Source organism: Pleurodeles waltl, chromosome 8 (genome assembly GCF_031143425.1).
Source record: "Pleurodeles waltl isolate 20211129_DDA chromosome 8, aPleWal1.hap1.20221129, whole genome shotgun sequence".
In the NCBI taxonomy this organism is placed as follows: Eukaryota; Metazoa; Chordata; class Amphibia; order Caudata; family Salamandridae; genus Pleurodeles; species Pleurodeles waltl.
Genome location: NC_090447.1, coordinates 253,888,338 through 253,912,793, shown reverse-complemented (window position 1 = coordinate 253,912,793; position 24,456 = coordinate 253,888,338).

The window sequence follows — 24,456 nt, the reverse complement described above, 5'->3', positions numbered from 1 at the left end:
ATTTGAGGTTATTAAAGTCCAGTTGACGCAAGCCAAAGTGCTGAACCCGTATGACCAACGATTCCAATGCTGTCTAACCGTTGATGCTAGCAATATGGGACTGGGGGCGGTGGTGACTCAAATGATTTATAGTGTTGAAAACACTATTGGTTTTGCGTCTAGAGCATTAAGATCTCCAGAAGAGCATTATTCTGTCATCGAAAAAGAGCTGTTGGCCTGTGTTTGGGCCATTGAAAAATTCAAGAGTTACGTGTGGGGGAGTGTTGTAATTAACGATGTACACACTTGCAGATGTTCTTTGCGTTTCTTTTATTTCAAGAAGCATCAATAATAAAGGCTCACCAACAGCGTCCGATCAGCAAAGCCTCCTCTCCCAACTGACTTCGATCTCCCACACAGAATTCTACATTCTACATTCTATCCACTATATACTATCTAGCGTTCTATCTATCTAGTATTACAACAGGGAGGCATTTTGTATTGAAAACAGATCATAAGCCCTTAGTTTCAATCTTGAAGGGGACCAATGACAAAACAGGTATGCCCAGGATTGCTAGATTGGTTGTGAGGTTGATGCAGTATGATTTTGAAGTCATGCATATACCTGAGGGGAGGAATGTAAGAGCTGATTATCTGTAGAGATTTCCCAGTCAAATTAGCCCGACGTCCGATAAAATTGTGGACGATGAATGTTGTATGATTGCAGCGGTTGAGGTTGATCATGTGTGTGTGTGTTCTGAGTCAGAGTAGAAGGAGAAGTTGATTGAGGACAATGACCTGTGCGCAGTAATGAGGTTTATAGTTTAGGGTTGGCCTTATGAGAAGGATTTATCGACGGCGGTTCAGCCATTTTGGAAAGTTTCTGATGAGCTAACAATTGAGGAGGGCATTCTTTTGAGGAATGACAAGCTCATTCCTCCGGAGGTGTTGAGGAGTTCATTACTGAAGAAAGCGCATGAAGGTCATTTGGGGGCCACTTTGACCAAAAGACGAGTAAGAGACAGCTTTTGGTGGCCTCACATGGACAGTGAAACAGAACAATTAGTATGTAATTGTGCTGTATGCTCCAACTCTGACAAGAGTTTGAAGCCTGTGACACCACCCCTTATGCCTTTTGGTTGTCCTGGAGGTCCCTGGTGCAAATTGGGTGTTGATATGGTGGGTCCCTTTCATTCGCTCAATTGCAAGCTCCGGTATGCATACGTAGTGGTGGATTATTTGTCGAAATGGCCTTACGTCAAATTTGCATAGGAGACCAATGCCAAGGCTCTTGTGACTTTCTTAAGGGAAGTGTTTATGAATGAGGGTTTTCCAGAGGAAGTCATTTCGGATAATGGTGTTCAATTTGTGTCTGTGGAGTTCAAAGCATTCTTGAAGTAAGGTGCAGTCAAACATTTGAGATGTTCCCTTTATCAGCCCCAAACGAATGGTTTGGTTGAGAGATTCAACCGTGTCTTGGGAGACTATATCAGGTGGGCGTTGAAGAGTGGGTGTGATGTGCAGGCGTCGGTTCAGGCAATGCTTTGGTTTTATAGAACAACTCCTCTTCTACCACGGGGGTATCTCCGTTTGAAGCTTTGAAAGGGAGAAAGCCTAATACTCAAATTAAACCCAGGTGGATGTCCAAGTTTTTCGAACAAATGTTGGTCGGAGATCGTACTGATTTTATCAAGGCTAATGGTGAACACAACCAGTCTACACAAAAGAGACACTTTGACAGTAAGAAAGGGGCTAAAGAGTCGCCTATTGCAGAAGGTGATTGGGTAGCTGTAAAGCTGCCTACTTTTGTTAAGAAAGGCAATGCTATATTTTCTGAACCTGTTAGGGTTGAACTGGTTTTGGGCAATGCTGTAAGGGTTCAGGGCAATAAGTGGTGGAACAAATCCCAGGTTGTCAAACTGAAAGGGAAATGGGATCCTCAGGGCGTGAGCAGGTGCGATTTAGTAAAGCAATCGGACCAGAATGAAGGTGGGGGTGAATTGGTGAAACAGTCGGACTTGAATGCAAGTGGTGGTGACGGACCGGTCGTGCGTAGAAGCAATAGAGTACGAAAATTGCCTTGGAAATTGTGTCAATAAGGCAATGTGTAATTACTACGAAAACGCTGTCAATTTTAACGATTATGTGTAGGTTTTATTGCCTTGGTAACTGTGTCAATAAGGCAATGTGTAATTACTATGAAAATGCTGTCAGTGATAATGGTTATCTGTAGGCTTAATACGTGGTTGTTAGTATTTGTATAGTTTCTGTAGTATTTGTATATGTTCTGTTGTTTTTTTCTTTTGAGGGGGGTGTGATGGTGCAGAAAAAAAAAACCAAAACCCAAAAAACTCAATGTTGTACCTGGTATCCGCGAGCAGCGTTGCTGCCTCGCGACCAGGCTTCCGTACTGTCGCTAAGCGGCAGACGGGGGCGCGTGGAGAATCGGCGAGGACGGTTGGAGAGAGCAGCCGCGCCCGGTCGCGTCTGGAGACCGTGGCTTCTATCTACAACAAAAATAAAAATATTTGCTCCTTACTACGCCCTCCTCGATTACTTTACCGTTCTTTCCCACAAGGCTTCTTTAAGCCCATTATAAGTGAATTACATAGATGTAGGAAGTTAGCTCTGTATGCACTATTTCAAAGTAAGGAATAGTATGCATAGAGTCCAAGGGTTCCCCTTAGAGGTAAGATAGTGGCAAAAAGAGATAATTCTAATGCTCTATTTTGTGGTAGTGTGGTCGAGCAGTAGGCTTATCAGAGGGTAGTGTTAAGCATTTGTTGTACACACACAGGCAATAAATGAGGAACACACACTCAGAGACAATTCCAGGACAATAGGTTTTTGTATAGAAAAATATATTTTCTTAGTTTATTTTAAGAACCACAGGTTCAAGATTTACAAGTAATACTTCAAATGAAAGGTATTTCAGGTAGGTACTTTAAGAACTTTGAATTAGCAAAATAGCATATACAGTTTTCACATAAATGACATATAGCTATTTTAAAACTAGACACAGTGCAATTTTCAACTGTTCCTGGGGGAGGTAAGTGTTTGTTAGTTTTTGCAGGTAAGTAAACCGCCTACGGGGTTCAAGTTTGGGTGCAAAGTAGCCCACCGTTGGGGGTTCAGAGCAACCCCAAAGTTACCACTCCAGCAGCTCAGGGCCGGTCAGGTGCAGAGGTCAAAGTGGTGCCCAAAACGCATAGGCTTCAATGGAGAAGGGGGTGCCCCGGTTCCAGTCTGCCAGCAGCTAAGTACCCTTGTCTTCGGAGGGAAGACCAGGGGGGTTCTCTTCAGCGATGCAGGCAGGCAAGGGGGGTGGGGGTCCTCGGGGTAGCCACTACCTGGGCAAGGGAGAGGGCAACCTGGGGGTCGGTCCTGCACTGGAGTGCCTTTACCAGGTGTCAGGTCTTTGAAGCAGGCAGTTAGGGGGAGCCTCGGGATTCCCTCTGCAGGCGTCGCTGTGGGGGCTCAGGGGGGTCGACTCTGGCTACTCACGGTCTCGCAGTCGCTGGAGAGTCCTCCCTGAAGTGATTGTTCTCCACAAGTCGAGCCAGGGGCGTCGGGTGCAGAGTGCAAAGTCTCACGCTTCTGGCAGGAAACGTGTGTTGGTTCAAAGTTGTTTCTTTGTTGCAAAGTTGCAGTCTTTGTGGAACAGAGCCGCTGTCCTCGGGAGTTCTTGGTCCTTCTAGATGCAGGGTAGTCCTCTGAGGCTTCAGAGGTTGCTGGACCCTGGGAACGCGTCGCTGGAGCAGTGTCTTTAGAAGTGGGGAGACAGGCCGGTAGAGCCGGGGCCAAAGCAGTTGGTGTCTCCGTCTTCTCTGCAGGTTTTTCTGTTCAGCAGTCCTCTTCTTCTTAGGTTGCAGGAATCTGAGTTCCTAGGTTCTGGGGAACCCCTAAATACTAAATTTAGGGGTGTGTTTAGGTCTGGGGGGTTAGTAGCCAATGGCTACTAGCCCTGAGGGTGGCTACACCCTCTTTGTGCCTCCTCCCTGAGGGGAGGGGGGCACATCCCTAATCCTATTGGGGGAATCCTCCATCTGCAAGATGGAGGATTTCTAAAAGTCAGAGTCACCTCAGCTCAGGACACCTTAGGGGCTGTCCTGACTGGCCAGTGACTCCTCCTTGTTTTTCTCATTATCTCCTCCGGCCTTGCCGCCAAAAGTGGGGCTGTAGCCGGAGGGGGCGGGCAACTCCACTAGCTGGAGTGCCCTGGGGTGCTGTAACAAAGGAGGTGAGCCTTTGAGGCTCACCGCCAGGTGTTACAGTTCCTGCAGGGCGAGGTGTGAAGCACCTCCACCCAGTACAGGCTTTGTTACTAGCTACAGAGTGACAAAGGCACTCTCCCCATGTGGCCAGCAACATGTCTCTAGTGTGGCAGGCTGCTAAAACCAGTCAGTCTACACGGGTAGTTGGTTAAGGTTTCAGGGGGGACCTCTAAGGTGCCCTCTGGGGTGTATGTTACAATAAAATGTACACTGGCATCAGGGTGCATTTATTGTGCTGAGAAGTTTGATAAAAAACTTCACAGTTTTCAGTGTAGCCATTAAGGTGCTGTGGAGTTCGTGCATGACAGACTCCCAGACCATATACTCTTATGGCTACCCTGCACTAACAATGTCTAAGGCTTTGCTTAGACACTGTAGGGGCACAGTGCTCATGCACTTATGCCCTCACCTATGGTATAGTGCACCCTGCCTTAGGGCTGTAAGGCCTGCTAGAGGGGTGACTTATCTATACTTCATATGCAGTGTGAGGTTGGCATGGCACCCTGCGGGGAGTGCCATGTCGACTTAGTCGTTTTATCCCCACTAGCACACACAAGCTGGCAAGCAGTGTGTCTGTGCTGAGTGAGGGGTCCCCAGGGTGGCATAAGATATGCTGCAGCCCTTAGAGACCTTCCCTGGCATCAGGGCCCTTGGTACCAGGGGTACCAGTTACAAGGGACTTACCTGGATGCCAGGGTGTGCCAATTGTGGAAACAAAAGTACAGGTTAGGGAAAGAACACTGGTGCTGGGGTCTGGTTAGTAGGCCTCAGCACACTTTCAAATCAAAACTTAGCATCAGCAGGGGCAAAAAGTTAGGGGGTAACCATGCCAAGGAGGCATTTCCTTACACAACCCCCCCCAAACGAAAGAGGATGAGACTAACCTTTCCCAAGAGAGTCTTCATTTTCTAAGTGGAAGAACCTGGAAAGGCCATCTGCATTGGCATGGGCAGTCCCAGGTCTGTGTTCCACTATAAAGTCCATTCCCTGTAGAGAGATGGACCACCTCAACAGTTTTGGATTTTCACCTTTCATTTGCATCAGCCATCTGAGAGGTCTGTGGTCAGTCTGCACTACAAAGTGAGTACCAAAGAGGTATGGTCTCAGCTTCTTCAGGGACCAAACCACAGCAAAGGCCTCCCTCTCAATGGCACTCCAATGCTGCTCCCTGGGGAGTAACCTCCTGCTAATGACAGCAACAGGCTGGTCAAGGCCATCATCATTTGTTTGGGACAACACTGCCCCTATCCCATGTTCAGAGGCATTTGTCTGCACAATGAACTGCTTGGAGTAATCTGGAGCTTTAAGAACTGGTGCTGTGCACATTGCTTGTTTCAGGGTGTTAAAGGCCTGTTGGCATTCTACAGTCCAGTTTACCTTCTTGGGCATTTTCTTGGAGGTAAGTTCTGTGAGGGCTGTCACTATGGATCCGTATCCCTTCACAAACCTCCTGTAATACCCAGTCAAGCCAAGGAATGCCCTGACTTGAGTCTGGGTTTTTGGAGCTGCCAAGTCCAGAATAGTCTGGATCTTAGGCTGGAGTGGCTGAACTTGGCCTCCACCTACAAGGTGACCCAAGTAAACCACAGTTCCCTGCCCTATCTGGCATTTGGATGCCTTGATAGAGAGGCCTGCTGATTGCAGAGCCTTCAAAACCTTCTTCAGGTGGACCAGGTGATCCTGCCAGCTGGAGCTAAAGACAGCAATATCGTCAAGATAAGCTGCACTAAAGGACTCTAAGCCAGCAAGGACTTGATTCACCAACCTTTGGAAGGTGGCAGGGGCATTCTTTAAATCAAAGGGCATAACAGTAAACTGATAAGGCCCATCAGGTGTGGAGAATGCTGTTTTTTCTTTTGCTCCTGGTGCCATTTTGATTTGCCAGTACCCTACTGTTAAGTCAAAGGTACTTAAGAATTTGGCAGCACCTAATTTGTCAATCAGTTCATCAGCCCTTGGAATGGGATTGGCATCTGTCTTGGTGACAGAATTAAGTCCTCTGTAGTCCACACAAAACCTCATCTCTCTCTTTCCATCTTTGGTGTGAGGTTTCGGGACTAAGACCACTGGACTAGCCAAGGGACTGTCAGAGTGCTCAATGACTTCCAATTCCAGCATCTTGTGGACTTCCACTTTGATGCTTTCCTTAACTTGGTCAGACTGTCTGAATATTTTGTTTTTGACAGGCATGCTGTCTCCTGTGTCCACATCATGGGTACACAGGTGTGTCTGACCAGGGGTTAGGGAAAAGAGCTCAGCAAACTGTTGTAGGACCTTCCTACAGTCAGATTGCTGTTGGTCAGAGAGGGTGTCTGAATAGATCACTCCATCAACTGAGCCATCTTTAGGGTCTGTGGAGAGGAGATCAGGGAGAGGTTCACTCACAGCTTCCTGGTCCTCATCTGTTACCATTAACAGATTCACATCAGCCCTGTCATGAAAGAGCTTGAGGCGGTTCACATGGATCACCCTCTTGGGGGTCCTGCTAGTGCCTAGGTCCACCAGGTAGGTGACCTGACTCTTCTTTTCTAGTACTGGGTAAGGGCCACTCCATCTGTCCTGAAGTGCCCTGGGAGCCACAGGCTCCAAAACCCAGACTTTCTGCCCTGGCTGAAATTCAACCATTGCAGCCTTTTGGTCATACCAAAACTTCTGGAGCTGTTGGCTGGCCTCAATGTTTTTGCTTGCCTTTTCCATGTACTCTGCCATCCTTGAACGTAGGCCTAGTACATAGTCCACTATATCTTGCTTAGGCTCATGAAGAGGTCTCTCCCAGCCTTCTTTCACAAGAGCTAGTGGTCCCCTTACAGGGTGGCCAAACAGAAGTTCAAAGGGGGAAAACCCTACTCCCTTCTGAGGCACCTCTCTGTAAGCGAAAAGCAGACATGGCAAGAGGACATCCCATCTCCTTTTGAGTTTTTCAGGGAGGCCCAGGATCATGCCTTTTAATGTCTTGTTGAATCTTTCAACAAGGCCATTGGTTTGTGGATGGTATGGTGTGGTGAATTTGTAAGTCACCCCACACTCATTCCACATGTGTTTCAGGTATGCTGACATAAAGTTGGTACCTCTGTCAGACACCACCTCCTTAGGAAAACCCACTCTGGTAAAGATACCAATGAGTGCCTTGGCTACTGCAGGGGCAGTAGTCGACCTAAGGGGAATTGCTTCAGGGTATCTAGTAGCATGATCCACTACTACTAGTATGTATAGGTTCCCTGAGGCTGTGGGAGGTTCAAGTGGACCCACTATGTCCACACCCACTCTTTCAAAGGGGACCCCCACCACTGGAAGTGGAATGAGAGGGGCCTTTGGGTGTCCACCTGTCTTACCACTGGCTTGACAGGTGGCACAGGAGACACAAAACTCCTTGACCTTTTGGGACATGTTGGGCCAATAGAAGTGGTTGACTAGTCTCTCCCACGTCTTGGTCTGTCCCAAATGCCGAGCAAGAGGAATATCATGGGCTAAGGTCAGAATGAACTCCCTAAACTCCTGAGGCACTACCACTCTCCTAGTGGCACCAGGTTTGGGATCTCTTGCCTCAGTGTAAAGGAGTCCATCTTCCCTATAGACCCTATGTGTTCCTGTTTTCTTTCCATTGGACTCTTCAGCAGCTTGCTGCCTAAGGCCTTCAAGAGAGGGACAGGTTTCTTGCCCCTTACACAACTGTTCCCCTGGGCCTAGGAGCTCAACCTGATAAGGTCCTAACTCCATAGGCTCAGTTCCCTCAGAGGGCAGAACTTCTTCCTGAGAAGAGAGGTTCTCTTTTTCTTGTTGTGTTGCAACTGGTTCCCCAGTTGTCTTTCCTTTCCTCTTGGAGGGTTGGGCCCTTTTTCCAGGCTCCAACACCACTTTTTCACCCTGAGCCTTGCACTGTGCCCTTGTCTTGACACACACCAGTTCAGGGATACCCAGCATGGCTGCATGGGTTTTCAGTTCTACCTCAGCCCATGCTGAGGACTCCAGGTCATTTTCAAGCAAACAGTCTACAGGGATATTTGAGGAGACCACCACCTGTTTCAGGCCATTGACCCCTCCCCACTCTAAAGTTACCATAGCCATGGGATGTACTTTAGTCTGATTGTCAGCGTTGGTGACTGGATAAGTTTGTCCAGCCAGGTATTGACCAGGGGAAACCAGTTTCTCTGTCACCATGGTGACACTGGCACCTGTATCCCTCAGGCCTTCTACACTTGTCCCTTTAATTAAGAGCTGCTGCCTGTATTTTTGCATTTTAGGGGGCCAGGCAGCCAGTGTGGCTAAATCCACCCCATCCTCAGAGACTAATGTAGCTTCAGTGTGACACCTGATTTGCTCTGGGCACACTGTTGATCCCACTTGGAGACTAGCCATTCCAGTGTTAGCTGGAGTAGAGTTAGAAGTGGAACCTTTCTTGGGACAGGCCTTGTCTCCAGTTTGGTGTCCAGGCTGATTACAGCTACGACACCAGGCCTTTTTGGGATCAAAGTTTTTACCCTTGTACCCAAAATTGGATTGTGAAGAGGCTCTGGGCCCACCCTCCTGAGCAGGTTTTTGGGGGCCTGTAGAAGACTCTTTACTATTTTTCCCTTTGGATGTCTCAACACTCTTCCCCTGGGGAGGCTTTGTGACCCCTTTCTTTTGGTCACCCCCTGTGGAAGTCTTGGTCACCCTAGTCTTGACCCAATGTTCTGCCTTCTTTCCCAATTCTTGGGGAGAAACTGGTCCTAGGTGTACCAGATGCTGATGCAGTTTATCATTTGAACAATTACTTAACAGTTGTTCTTTCACAAATAAATTGTACAGCCCATCATAATCATTTAAAGCACTGCCTTGAATCCAACCATCCAGTGTTTTCACTGAGTAGTCAACAAAATCAACCCAGGTCTGGCTCGAGGATTTTTGAGCCCCCCTGAACCTAATTCTATACTCCTCAGTGGAGAATCCAAAGCCCTCAATCAGGGTAGCCTTCATGAGGTCATAGGATTTTGCATCTTTTCCAGAGAGTGTGAGGAGACTATCCCTACACTTTCCAGTGAACATTTCCCAAAGGAGAGCATCCCAGTGAGATCTGTTTACTTTTCTGGTTGCACAAGCCCTCTCAAAAGCTTTGAACCATTTGGTGATGTCATCACCATCTTCATATTTAGTTACAATCCCTCTAGGGATTTTCAACATGTCAGGAGAATCTCTGACCCTATTTATGTTGCTGCCACCATGGATGGGACCAAAACCCATCTCTTGTCTTTCCCTTTCTATGGCTAGGAGCTGTCTCTCTAAAGCCAATCTTTTGGCCATCCTGGCTAGCAGGAGGTCATCTTCACTGAGGCTATCCTCAGTGACTCCAGAGGTGCTGGACCCTCCTGTGAGGGAAGCAGCATCTCTGACTATCACAGTCGGAGACAGGGCTTGAGGGGCCCTGTTCTCCCTAACTAGGACTTGGAGGGGGGGAATTCTCCTCCATATCACTAGCTTCCTCCTCTGGGAGGTCATCCTCCGAGGGGTTGGCTTTGGCAAACTCTGCCAACAGCTCCTGGAGCTGTAATTTGGTAGGGTTTATGCCAGCTTTTATATTTTTTAATTTGCAGAGAGACCTTAACTCTCTCATCCTAAGATGGAGGTAAGATGTGAGGTCGAGTTCCATCACACTCTCTTCTGCATTAGACATTATGGGGGTTATTACAACTTTGGAGGTGGTGTTAATCCGTCCCAAAAGTGACAGTAAAGTGACGGATATACGACCAGCTGTATTACAAGTCCATTATATCCTATGGAACTTGTAATACGGCTGGTGGTATATCCGTCACTTTACTGTCACTTTTGGGACGGATTAACACCTTCTCCAAAGTTGTAATAACCCCCTATGTTTCTAAAAGTTGGAATACTTTTTAAGAATCTAAAACTATCTCTAGAACTTAATTCAAACTTTCACAACACTTTTAAACTCTAAAAGAAATGCTAACAGGGACTAACACAAGGCCCTAGCATGACTTTTAAAAATTTAGAAAAATAGCTCAAATTTCAAAAATCAGTTTCTAATGACAATTTTTGGAATTTAGGGGGTCATTACAACCCTGGCGGACGGTGTAAAAGGTGGGGTAATACCGGAAACAGGCCGGCGGACAAAAAAAGGGAATTACGACCCTGGCGGTAACCGCCAACAAAGACAGCCACTTTAACACTTTGCCCGCCACGGCGGTACAGACAAAAAGCATGGCGGTCACCGCCAACAGACAGGCGGGAGACAAAGTACCGCCCACACTATTACAACACACCAATCCGCCACCTTTTCCGGGGCGGATTCACCGTGTATAAAAACACGGCGGAAACAGCCTTTGCTATGGGAAAACGCTCACCTCAACACACTCCACGAGGAACGACGACTCCATGGAGCCAGAACTCCAAATACTACCTGCCCTTGTCTTTCTGCTCCTGTACGAACAACAGTGACGTAGGCGCAGAACATACCGGTGAGTACTGCATCTACGGCACAGGGGAGGCAAAAGTTAGGGGGACACCCACCAAACACCCCCACCCTCGCATATCACAACATACACACCAATGCAGTAAAAAATATCACATTAACAACCCACAATCCCCCCGGAAGAATGCAAAGGCAAAGCGAGATCCGTTCAAATATTGTAATGTGCCAATATACATGTCATATAAAAATGGACTGAATCATATCTCGAAATCTGTCATATTTATATATACAATACAAGAAGTAGTGCAGATATGTACACAACAATGTCCGTGCACCAGCAGTCCTAAAATGCATTAGATACCTGACCAAAATCCGAGAGAACACTGCCGGGGCATCAGATTGAAACACTACAGGCACCTCAGGGGGAAGGGAAGGGGGGGGCACCTCAGCCACATGACTGCAAAGCCAGATCCACGACGGGGCTCCATGCCCATTGATGTATCCTGGGGAGTGCAAAGCCACAGTCTCTCAAGTCTCTACAGTGGGTGGCTTGCCCACTGTTCAATCCTGGGGAGTGCAAAGCCACAGTCTCTCAAGTCTCTACAGTGGGTGGGTTGACCACTGTTCAATCCTGGGGAGTGCAAAGCCACAGTCTCTCAAGTATTTACAGTGGGTGGGTTGCCCACTGGACCATCCTGGGGAGTGCAAAGCCACATTGACACAAGTAGATGCAGTTCTCAACTGGTACTGGGTGGGACTGGTGGTCAGAGTGGATGAGTCTCCCCGTGAAAAGTTCCTGTCCTGTCACTGTCGCAGCTGCACATGGGAGAAGGATGCCTGATGTGGCGGCATATTCATACCCACACGCTGTTTGCCCTGATCAGCGGTCTTCACCATGGCGGTCTTGGCCTTGTTCAGCGGTGCTTTGCCATGGCTGGCTATGGACTGTTCAGCGGTCTTCACCATGGCGGTCTTGGCCTTGTTCAGCGGTGCTTTGCCATGGCTGGCTATGGACTGTTCAGCGGTAGCCTGAGATGGCGGTTCAGATACTGACATTGGTGTGTGGCATGACGAACTCCACACTGGACCTTGGTGTGTGGCATGACGAACTCCACACTGGACATTGGGGTGTGGCATGACGTTCCATCATCGCCCAGCGGGGCTGTGGGATCCTGGTGCCTCCTGGGCACTGACTCTGGCGGTGGTCTCCTGACCAGTGACGATACTCGGGCCCTCCTGGGCACTGACTCTGGCGGTGGTCTCCTGACCAGTAACGATACTTGGGCCCTCCTGGGCACTGACTCTGGCGGTGGTCTCCTGACCAGTAACGATACTCGGGCCCTCCTGGGCACTGACTCTGGCGGTGGTCTCCTGACCAGGAACAATACTCGGGCCCTCCTGGGCAATGACTCTGGCGGTGGTCTCCTGACCATTAACGACGGTGCTGGCGGTTGTGTTTGGACCGCCGGAAATGATGGCGCACTTCTCCGCCGTGACACTCACAACAGGCTGGGCAGACTTCCTCAGAACCTTCCCCACCTTCTTTGGAGTGACCGCTGACTCACCAATCGCCTTGGATCCCATTTCACTTGTTGTCCCACCAGGAGTCTTGACACGGTCCCGTCGTCCACTCTCCAATTTTGGTGCCTTTACAGGGGGTGGGCTGACAGTGCCTTGGCTCCGGGTCCTACTGCCTGCCCTGGTGGACGGTGCACTCCAAAAACCTGGAACACGCACCACTGGTACTGGAGGCTTTTTGGCTGAGGCGCTACGACGGGACTGATGAACTGGAGGGGGGGGGCAAACAGGTCAATTTGACATAGGGACAGTTTCTGACGGACACTGGGATGGGTAGTTGGAGGGGGTCTGGGAGTAGAGGTAGAGGAGGTGGTTGTAGGAGGTGTCACTTTAGGTGTTTTGGGTGCAGGTACTGGAGGCTGTCGTGAGGTGGATGGATGTTGGGTGAGTGATTGCCGGCGTTTGTGTACTTTGGGAGGGGGCGTCACAGACACACTGGGAGAGGACACAGGGGACGTGTAAATGGCAGTGGAGGTGGTGAGTGCAGGTGAGCGGCTTGTGGTGCTGGGTGTCCTGGTGCGAGTCCTAGTGCCTGTAGATGTGGTGCATGCAGGTGTGTGTGTAGACGAGACTGGGAGGGAGGAGGGAGAAGAGGAGGAGGGGGACACAGTGGAGACAGTGGATGTTGCTGTGTCTGTATGGGTGTGATGCTTGTGTGAGTGCCTGTGGTGGGTGTGGTGCCTATGTTTGCTTGAGCTACTTGTGTGTGTTGACATGTGTGCCTGCTGGTCTGTAGGTGTGCTTGGGATGGGCTGGGGTACAGGGGATTGGGTCTGGGTGGAGGAGGTTGGAGGGGGGAGGCCGGACACGGGGACAATGGCTGCCATCAGTGCTGAAACCAGAGATTGCAGGGTTCGCTGAAGGACAGCCTGACCAGAATGAATGCCTTCCAGGAATGCATTACCGTGTTTCAACTCTCGTTCTACACCCTGGATGGCATTCACAATGGTAGACTGCCCAACAGTGAGTGACCTGAGGAGGTCAATGGCCTCCTCACTGAGGGCAGCAGGGGTGACTGGGGCAGGGCCTGAGGTGCCTGGGGCGAAGGTGATGCCCACCCTCCTGGGTGAGCGGGCACGGGACACACGCTGAGGGGCTGCTGGGAGGGCGGTGCTGGTAGGGGAAGTGGCGGCTGTACCTGTAGAAGTGGGGCGCACAGATGGTGCCGCCACCACAGGGGAGCTTCCATCGGCGGACGAGTCTGTGTCGCTGGATGGTGATCTGGTGGCCGACGTGAAGCTCCCCTCGCCCTCCGTCCCACTGGTGAATTCAGAGTCTGTGGTGTGGCCCTCCATGGCCAAGTGGGATGCAGCTCCCTCGTGCTCCGGTGCCACTGTACCTCCGCCTGTTGATGCTGATATACAAAAGGACAGGGAGAGCAGGAAAAGGGGGGAGACAGAAGAAAGAGAGTTTTAGTGCATGGCATACCGCTACCGTTGGCGGACAAGACAGACGCAGCAGCCCCATGCATTACGCCGTGCTCCTGACCTCTGCACATCCTATTTCTGGGAAATGGCCTACATGGCAATGGTAGTAATCTGCCCACATGGATGGCAAAGGGGCAACTATACATCAACTTCCCTCTGTTTAGAGCTGAGGTAGAGATGCCACATGGCCTACATAACGGAGGGGCCTTGCCTACCTAACTCGCCCTGGCCTAGGGACACCCACAACCCACCACACCCACCCAGACACCTCCACTGCACGCAAAGTCCATATGATTAGGTAGTACTCACCCCCTTGTGTCTGCTGTGATGTCCTTAAGCGCCCATCCAACTCCGGGTAGGCCACCGCCAGGATCCGGAACATCAGGGGGGTCATGGTGCGACGGGCACCCCTCCCACGTTGGGAGGCCATCCCCAGCTGAGCCTCCGCCGTCTTCTTGCTGCAGCGGCGAATGTCCTCCCATCTCTTACGGCAGTGGGTGCCCCGTCTCTGGTGGGCCCCCAGGGTCCGGACTTCCTTGGCGATGGCACGCCAAATGTCCCTCTTCTGGTGGGCGCTGACCTACATGACATGCACAAGGAAAGAGTACAGTTATTACCTACTGCACCGTCGTTGTGATTGGCCCCCTCCCAACTCTATCCCTGTGGCCCATTCATCCCCATGCATAACTGTTCTATGTACTCTGCCCCCTTCCCTCATCCACCCAGCCCTCTCCACCCAAGCCTAGCCCATCCAACGTGCTCCCTGTGTACTAACCTGTTGGTCTGGAGGACCGTAGAGTAGCGTGTACTGGGGGAGGACCCCATCCACAAGTTTCTCCAACTCCTGTGCAGTGAAGACAGGGGCCCTTTCCCCAGACGCAGCAGCCATCGTCGCTTCCAGACCGAGGTCACAGCAGCACTAGCAGTGTAGGTCCTCTCCTGTCGAAGGTCAGGTATCTAGTGATTGAAGAGATAGAAAATGGTGGTGACGTCCGCGGCGGTGACATCTGCGACGGTGCGCATCATCACCGGCGGCGCACCTGTTCATTGGCTCCTGGGACCCATAGGGTCCAATGTTAACCAATGCAGCATTGCGCCGCGCTCTACGGCCGCCTACCGTGATGGTGTCCAACGCCAGCGCAGTTACCCCACAATCCCATTGTCCCAGTTTAGAGGTCAGGCAGCCGCCATTTCAGGGGCCCACATGGCTTCAATTACTACTGCGTCACACATACCGAGGCCTACACTCAAAACCTTTCCCGGATGGGTTAATTGTCTGTTGTAGTCTTGTGTGTGACTGTGGGTACATACCTGGAGGAATGCTGACAGTTTCTTCGCTGTTGTCCTTCTTAGGCACCGTCAGTTGGGACATATTGGAAGATGGAGGAATCTGCCGGTGTACCGACCGCTGGTGGACCTGTTGACAATGGAAGAGCGACATGTCATCGTAACCTACCGGTTTGACCGTGCCACAATCCAGGAACTATGTACCCAGTTGGAGCCAGACCTGATGTCACCAATCCGCCATCCGACTGGAATCCCCCCTGACGTGCAGGTGCTGTCAGTGCTGCATTTCCTTGCAAGTGGGCCTTTTAAGACAACAGTGGCCATGGCATCAGGGATGTCCCAGCCTATGTTTTCTAACGTCTTGTCCAGAGTGTTGTCTGCCCTGCTGAAACACGTAAGGAGATACATCATTTTCCCTGAGATGGAGGATTTGCCTACAGTGAAAGGTGATTTCTATGCCCTTGGACATATCCCCAACGTCATAGGTGCCATTGATGGGACCCATGTAGCTCTGGTCCCCCCCGCAGGAGTGAACAGGTGTACAGGAACAGGAAGAGTTATCATTCTATGAATTTACAGATGGTCTGTTTGGCAGACCAGTACATCTCGCAGGTAAATGCTATGTTCCCTGGCTCTGTGCATGACGCCTACATCCTGCAGAATAGCAGCATCACTGATATGATGTGTCAACTCCAGAGGCACCGTGTATGGCTATTGGGGGACTCTGGTTACCCCAACCTGTCCTGGCTATTGACCCCAGTGAGGAATCCCAGGACCAGGGCAGAGGAACGGTACAATGATGCCCATGGGCGGACTAGGAGGGTAATCGAACGCACCTTCGGCCTTCTTAAGGCCAGGTTCAGGTGCCTCCATATGACTGGTGGATCCCTATTCTACTCACCGAAGAAGGTGTGCAACATCATCATCGCCTGCTCCATGCTCCATAACTTGGCATTGCAACGCCAGGTGCCTTTTCTGCAGGAGGATGATCCAGATGACAGTGTTGTTGCAGCGGGGGAGCCTGTGGAGCCTGTGGACAGTGATGAGGATGAAGCTGATGAAGATGAAAACGACAACAGGGAGTCAGTCATACAGCAATATTTTCAGTGAGACACAGGTGAGTACATTTTCATGTTTCACATATTATTAACTTTCACACGTCTACCTCTATCCTGTACCTACATTTCACTCCCTATTTGTTAACTGAGTTGTCCCCTTCCATTTCAGTTTCACTATTGTGGTAACCTACGTGTCAACAGCTTGCACCCTTGAAAGACTTGTGATGTGTGACATTGGTATGTTGGCTTTCCAATGGTTAACCTTTTTTAACACTGTAATTGACAATACAAAGTTCACAATCATTGACTGACTCCAGTTTTATTAGTGTTTCAAGGGTGTTTATTTAAGTGCATAACAATGAAGGGGGGTTGTGAAATGGGGATGGGTGATGGTGGAGGAATGTCCATGGCAGAGTCCAGTCTATTACACTCACAGGTACATTGCACATCTGGCCATTGGAAGTGGAGCTGGGGCAGTTCCGATTTGGACAGGGTAACAAAGTGGGACAGTGGGAGGACGATCAGGGTGGTCTTATTCCCTGGCGGGGGTCTTGCCATCTTGCTCTGTCCTGTTCCTGGATCTCAGTGCCCGCTTGCGTGGTGGTGGTCCGTCTGCAGGGGATGGGGTGCTGGTGTGTTCGTCCCGTGGCGGTGCCTCCTGTCCACTAGCGCCGGCGGAGGTGGTGGGCATTTCATCATCGTGGCTAGTGTCAGGGGCCCCTGGGAGTGCCACGGTGTCCCTGAAGGTCTTTTGAATGTCCGTCAGCACCCCTACAATGGTGCCCAGGGCGGAGCCGATGGTCCTGAGCTCCTCCCTGAACCCCAAATACTGTTCCTCCTGCAGACGCAGGGTCTCCTGCAACTTGGCCAGTACCGTTGCCATCGTCTCCTGGGAGTGGTGGTATGCTCCCATGATGGAGGAGAGGGCCTCGTTGAGAGTAGGTTCCCTTGGCCTGTCCTCCCTCTGTCGCACAGCAGCCCTCCCAGTTCCCCTGTGTTCCTGTGCCTCCGTCCCCTGGACCGTGGGCCCACTACCACTGCCCCCAGGTCCCTGTTGTTGTTGGGGTGGTGAGTTAGCCTGGGTGCCCTGTCGTGGTGGACACACCGCTGATTGACCTGTCCTGGGTAGGGAGGTTTGGGCCCGCTGGGTGGGTGCTGTGTTGGTGTTCCCAGAGGGTGGCAGTTCGATGTTGGGCTGTGGCTGGGCAAGGGGAACCGACTGTCCTGAGGCCCACGATGGTCTGGGCTGGTCATCAAGATCCAGTGGGGCAGAGCTGCTGTCGTCACTGTGGGCCTCTTCTGGGGGTGGAGTGGTGTTGTCTGGACCCCCTGGTGTGGTGACGTTCCTTCGGGTTCCTGCGGGGGTATGAGTACATGATTATTGCATGTGTGTGTTTCATGATGTGCAATGTTTGGGTGTGCGTGTACCCCAGTGCAGGCATTCCTGTGTGGGGGCTTGTGTGGTGATAGTTGGGGGGTGTTGTGGGTCTGTGCAGTGGACATGCTTTAGTGATGGGTATCGATGCTTAGTTAGGTCATGCAGGTTTTGGGGTTGGGATGGGTGGTTGGTGTCATGGGTAGGTAGGTGAGGATTTGGAGTGATAGGGGAGGGTGTGAGGGTGGGGGGTGTGATAGCATGCAGGTAGGGTGGGGGATATGATAGTTGAAATTTGACTTACCAGTGTCCGTTCCTCCAACGACTCCTGCGTGGCCCTCAGGATGCAAGATGGACAAGACTTGCTCCTCCCATGTTGTTAGTTGTGGGGGAGGAGGTGGGGGTCCACCGCCAGTCCACTGTACGGCGATGTTGTGCCTGGATACCGTGGAACGCACCTTCCCCCGTAGGTCGTTCCACCTCTTCCTGATGTCCTCCCTATTTCTTGGGTGCTGTCCCAGAGCGTTGACCCTGTCGACTATTCTTTGCCATAGCTCCATCTTCCTGGCTATTGATGTGTGCTGTACCTGTGAGCCAAATAGCTGTGGCTCTACCCGGACGATTTCCTCGACCATGACCCTGAGCTCCTCCTCGGAGAAGCGGGGGTGTCTTTGGCGTGCCATGGGGTGGTGTGTGTGATGTGTGGGGTGGTGTATGTGTTGATGAGTGTGGTGAGTGTAGTGGTATGTGGTGTTTTGTGCGTGGGTGTTGTGTGGGTGATGGTGTAGTGTGCCTCTGTGTGATGGGGTTCTCTATTCTGTGCTGTCTCTCTCTGGCCTTCTCTCAGAAATTGTGGTTGTAAGGGTTTGTGTGTGATATGGGTGTGTGTTTTATATTGTATTGGGTGTGTGGGAGTGGTGTTTGTATGTGTATCAGGTGTGTGTATTTGGAATTGTCCAATGTGGCGGTGTTTTGGAGATGAGTGTGTATTTTGAGCGCGGCGGTGTGTACCGCCAATGGAATACCGCGGTTGAAAGACCGCCGCGTGGATTCGTGAGTCGTAATAGCATGGGCGTGTTTCTGTTGGCGTGGAGGTGGAGGATTTGTTTCCGCATGTTTATCGCTGCCCTTTGGTGTGGCGGTGTTGTGTGGGTGTCTGAATTTCAGCGGATTCCGAGATGTGGGTCATAATAGCTGTGGCGGTCTACCGCGGCCACGTATTGGCGGTCTTCTGCACGGCGGTAAGCGCCTTATACCGCCAAGGTCGTAATGACCACCTTAGTCATGTGATCAGGTATTGGCTGAGTAGTCCAGCAAATGCAAAGTCTTGTACCCCACCGCTGATCCACCAATGTAGGAAGTTAGCTCTGTATGCACTATTTCATAGTAAGGAATAGTATGCACAGAGACCAAGGGTTCCCCTTAGAGGTAAGATAGTGGCAAAAAGAGATAATTCTAATGCTCTATTTTGTGGTAGTGTGGTTGAGCAGTAGGCTTATCAGAGGGTAGTGTTAAGCATTTGTTGTACACACACAGGCAATTAATGAGGAACTCACACTCAGAGACAATTCCAGGACAATAGGTTTTTGTATAGAAAAATATATTTTCTTAGTTTATTTTAAGAACCACAGGTTCAAGATTTACAAGTAATACTTCAAATGAAAGGTATTTCAGGTAGGTACTTTAGGAACTTTGAATTAGCAAAATAGCATATACAGTTTTCACTTAAATGACATATAGCTATTTTAAAACGACAGTGCAATTTTCAACTGTTCCTGGGCGAGGTAAGTGTTTGTTAGTTTTTGCAGGTAAGTAAACCACCTACGGGGTTCAAGTTAGGGTCCAAGGTAGGCCACCGTTGAGGGCTCAGAGCAACCCCAAAGTTACCACACCAGCAGCTCAGGGCTGGTCAGGTGCAGAGGTCAAAGTGGTGCCCAAAACGCATAGGCTTCAATGGAGAAGGGGGTGCCCCGGTTCCCGTCTGCCAGCAGGTAAGTACCCGTGTCTTCGGAGGGCAGACCAGGAGGGTTTTGTAGGGCACCGGGGGGGACACAAGTCCACAAAGAAAGTACACCCTCAGCGGCACGGGGGCGGCCGGGTGCAGTGTGCAAACAAGCGTCGGGTTCGCAATAGGAATCAATGGGAGACCAAGGGGTCTCTTCAGCGATGCAGGCAGGCAAGGGGGGGGTGCTCCTCGGGGTAGCCACCACCTGGGCAAGGGAGAGGGCCACCTGGGGGTCGCTCCTACACTGGAGGACGGATCCTTCAGGTCCTGGGGGCTGCGGATGCAGTGCCTTTACCAGGTGTTGGGTCTTTGAAGCAGGCAGTCGCGGTCAGGGGAGCCTCGGGATTCCCTCTGCAGGTGTCGCTGTGGGGGATCAGGGGGGTCAACTCTGGCTACTCACAGTCTCGCAGTCACCGGGGAATCCTCCCTGAAGTGATTGTTCTCCACAAGTCGAGCCGGGGGCGTCGGGTGCAGATTGCAAAGTCTCACCGTTCCGGCGGGAAACGTGTGTTGGTTCAAAGTTGCTTCTTTGTTGCAAAGTTGCAGTCTTTGTGGAACAGAGCCGCTGTCCTCAGGAGTTCTTGGTCCTTCTAGATGCAGGGTAGTCCTCTGAGGCTTCAGAGGTTGCTGGACCCTGGGAACGCGTCGCTGGAGCAGTGTCTTTAGAAGTGGGGAGACAGGCTGGTAGAGCCGGGGCCAAAGCAGTTGGTGTCTCCGTCTTCTCTGCAGGTTTTTCAGTTCAGCAGTCCTCTTCTTCTTAGGTTGAAGGCATCTGAGTTCCTAGGTTCTGGGGAACCCCTAAATACAGAATTTAGGGGTGTGTTTAGGTCTGGGGGGTTAGTAGCCAATGGCTACTAGCCCTGAGGGTGGCTACACCCTCTTTGTGCCTCCTCCCTGAGGGGAGGGGGGCACATCCCTAATCCTATTGGGGGAATCCTCCATCTGCAAGATGGAGGATTTCTAAAAGTCAGAGTCACCTCAGCTCAGGACACCTTAGGGGCTGTCCTGACTGGCCAGTGACTCCTCCTTGTTTTTCTCATTATCTCCTCCGGCCTTGCCGCCAAAAGTGGGGCCGTGGCCGGAGGGGGCGGGCAACTCCACTAGCTGGAGTGCCCTGGGGTGCTGTAACAAATGAGGTGAGCCTTTGAGGCTCACCGCCAGGTGTTACAGTTCCTGCAGGGGGAGGTGTGAAGCACCTCCACCCAGTACAGGCTTTGTTACTAGCCACAGAATGACAAAGGCACTCTCCCCATGTGGCCAGCAACATGTCTCTAGTGTGGCAGGCTGCTAAAACCAGTCAGTCTACACAGGTAGTCGGTTAAGGTTTCAGGGGGCACCTCTAAGGTGCCCTCTGGGGTGTATGTTACAATAAAATGTACACTGGCATCAGTGTGCATTTATTGTGCTGAGAAGTTTGATACCAAACTTCAGTTTTCAGTGTAGCCATTATGGTGCTGTGGAGTTCATGCATGACAGACTCCCAGACCATATACTCTTATGGCTACCCTGCACTTACAATGTCTAAGGTTTTGCTTAGACACTGTAAGGGCACAGTGCTCATGCACTTCTGCCCTCACCTATGGTATAGTGCACCCTGCCTTAGGGCTGTAAGGCCTGCTAGAGGGGTGACTTATCTATACTTCATAGGCAGTGTTAGGTTGGCATGGCACCCTGCGGGGAGTGCCATGTCGGCTTAGTCGTTTTATCCCCACTAGCACACACAAGCTGGCAAGCAGTGTATCTGTGCTGAGTGAGGGGTCCCCGGGGTGGCATAAGATATGCTGCAGCCCTTAGAGACCTTCCCTGGCATCAGGGCCCTTGGTACCAGGGGTACCAGTTACAAGGGACTTACCTGGATGCCAGGGTGTGCCAATTGTGGAAACAAAAGTAGAGGTTAGGGAAAGAACACTGGTGCTGGGGCCAGGTTAGTAGGCCTCAGCACACTTTCAAATCAAAACTTAGCATCAGCAGAGGCAAAAAGTTAGGGGGTAACCATGCCATGGAGGCATTTCCTTACACAACCCCCCCCCCCAAACGAAAGAGGATGAGACTAACCTTTCCCAAGAGAGTCTTCATTTTCTAAGTGGAAGAACCTGGAAAGGCCATCTGCATTGGCATGGGCAGTCCCAGGTCTGTGTTCCACTATAAAGTCCATTCCCTGTAGGGAGATGGACCACCTCAACAGTTTTGGATTTTCACCTTTCATTTGCATCAGCCTCCTGAGAGGTCTGTGGTCAGTCTGCACTACAAAGTGAGTACCAAAGAGGTATGGTCTCAGCTTCTTCAGGGACCAAACCACAGCAAAGGCCTCCCTCTCAATGGCACTCCAACGCTGCTCCCTGGGGAGTAACCTCCTGCTAATGAAAGCAACAGGCTGGTCAAGGCCATCATCATTTGTTTGGGACAACACTATCCCATGTTCAGAGGCATCTGTCTGCACAATGAACTGCTTGGAGTAATCTGGAGCTTTAAGAACTGGTGCTGTGCACATTGCTTGTTTCAGGGTGTTAAAGGCCTGTTGGCATTCTACAGTCCAGTTTACCTTCTTGGGCATTTTTTTGGAGGTAAGTTCTGTGAGGGCTGTCACTATGGATCCGTATCCCTTCACAAACCTCCTGTAATACCCAGTCAAGCCAAGGAATGCCCTGACTTGAGTCTGGGTTTTTGGAGCTGCCCAGTCCAGAATAGTCTTGATCTTAGGCTGGAGTGGCTGAACTTGGCCTCCACCTACAAGGTGACCCAAGTAAACCACAGTTCCCTGCCCTATCTGGCATTTGGATGCCTTGATAGAGAGGCCTGCTGATTGCAGAGCCTTCAAAACCTTCTTCAGGTGGACCAGGTGATCCTGCCAGCTGGAGCTAAAGACAGCAATATCGTCAAGATTAGCTGCACTAAAGGACTCCAAGCCAGCAAGGACTTGATTCACCAACCTTTGGAAGGTGCCAGGGGCATTCTTTAAACCAAAGGGCATAACAGTAAACTGATAAGGCCCATCAGGTGTGGAGAATGCTGTTTTTTCTTTTGCTCCTGGTGCCGTTTTGATTTGCCATTACCCTGCTGTTAAGTCAAAGGTACTTAAGAATTTGGCAGCACCTAATTTGTCAATCAGTTCATCAGCCCTTGGAATGGGATTGGCATCTGTCTTGGTGACAGAATTAAGTCCTCTGTAGTCCACACAAAACCTCATCTCTCTCTTTCCATCTTTGGTGTGAGGTTTGGGGACTAAGACCACTGGGCTAGCCCAGGGACTGTCAGAGTGCTCAATGACTCCCAATTCCAGCATCTTGTGGACTTCCACTTTGATGCTTTCCTTAACTTGGTCAGACTGTCTGAATATTTTGTTTTTGACAGGCATGCTGTCTCCTGTGTCCACATCATGGGTACACAGGTGTGTCTGACCAGGGGTTAGGGAAAAGAGCTCAGCAAACTGTTGTAGGACCTTCCTACAGTCAGATTGCTGTTGGTTAGAGAGGGTGTCTGAATAGATCACTCCATCAACTGAGCCATCTTTAGGGTCTGTGGAGAGGAGATCAGGGAGAGGTTCACTCTCAGCTTCCTGGTCCTCATCTGTTACCATTAACAGATTCACATCAGCCCTGTCATGAAAGAGCTTGAGGCGGTTCACATGGATCACCCTCTTGGGGGTCCTGCTAGTGCCTAGGTCCACCAGGTAGGTGACCTGACTCTTCTTTTCTAGTACTGGGTAAGGGCCACTCCATCTGTCCTGAAGTGCCCTGGGAGCCACAGGCTCCAAAGCCCAGACTTTCTGCCCTGGCTGAAATTCAACCATTGCAGCCTTTTGGTCATACCAAAACATCTGGAGCTGTTGTCTGGCCTCAAGGTTGTTGCTTGCCTTTTCCATGTACTCTGCCATCCTTGAACGTAGGCCTAGTACATAGTCCACTATATCTTGCTTAGGCTCATGAAGAGGTCTCTCCCAGCCTTCTTTCACAAGAGCTAGTGGTCCCCTTACAGGGTGGCCAAACAGAAGTTCAAAGGGGGAAAACCCTACTCCCTTCTGAGGCACCTCTCTGTAAGCGAAAAGCAGACATGGCAAGAGGACATCCCATCTCCTTTTGAGTTTTTCAGGGAGCCCCATGATCATGCCTTTTAATGCCTTGTTGAATCTCTCAACAAGGCCATTGGTTTGTGGAGGGTATGGTGTGGTGAATTTGTAAGTCACCCCACACTCATTCCACATGTGTTTCAGGTATGCTGAAATAAAGTTGGTACCTCTGTTAGACACCACCTCCTTAGGAAAACCCACTCTGGTAAAGATACCAATGAGTGCCTTGGCTACTGCAGGGGCAGTAGTCGACCTAAGGGGAATTGCTTCAGGGTATCTAGTAGCATGATCCACTACTACTAGTATGTATAGGTTCCCTGAGGCTGTGGGAGGTTCAAGTGGACCCACTATGTCCACACCCACTCTTTCAAAGGGGACCCCCACCACTGGAAGTGGAATGAGAGGGGCCTTTGGGTGTCCACCTGTCTTACCACTGGCTTGACAGGTGGCAGAGGAGACACAAAACTCCTTGACCTTCTGGGACATGTTGGGCCAATAGAAGTGGTTGACTAGTCTCTCCCATGTCTTGGTCTGTCCCAAATGCCGAGCAAGAGGAATATCATGGGCTAAGGTCAGAATGAACTCCCTAAACTCCTGAGGCACTACCACTCTCCTAGTGGCACCAGGTTTGGGATCTCTTGCCTCAGTGTAAAGGAGTCCATCTTCCCAATAGACCCTATGGTGGTCATTACAACCCTGGCGGACGGTGTTAAAGCTGCGGAAATACCGCAAACAGGCCGGCGGACAAAAAAAGGAATTACGACCCTGGCGGAAACTGCCAACAAAGACAGCCACTTTAACACATCGCCCACTGCAGCGGTACAAACAGCGCAGCGGTCACCGGCAACAGACAGACGGGAGACAATGTACCGGCCACACTATTATGACAGGCCAATCCGCCACCTTTTCCGGGGCGGATTCTCCGTGGATAAAAACACGGTGGAAACAGCTTTTGCTATGGCAAAACGCTTGCCTTAACACACTCCACGAGGAACAACGAC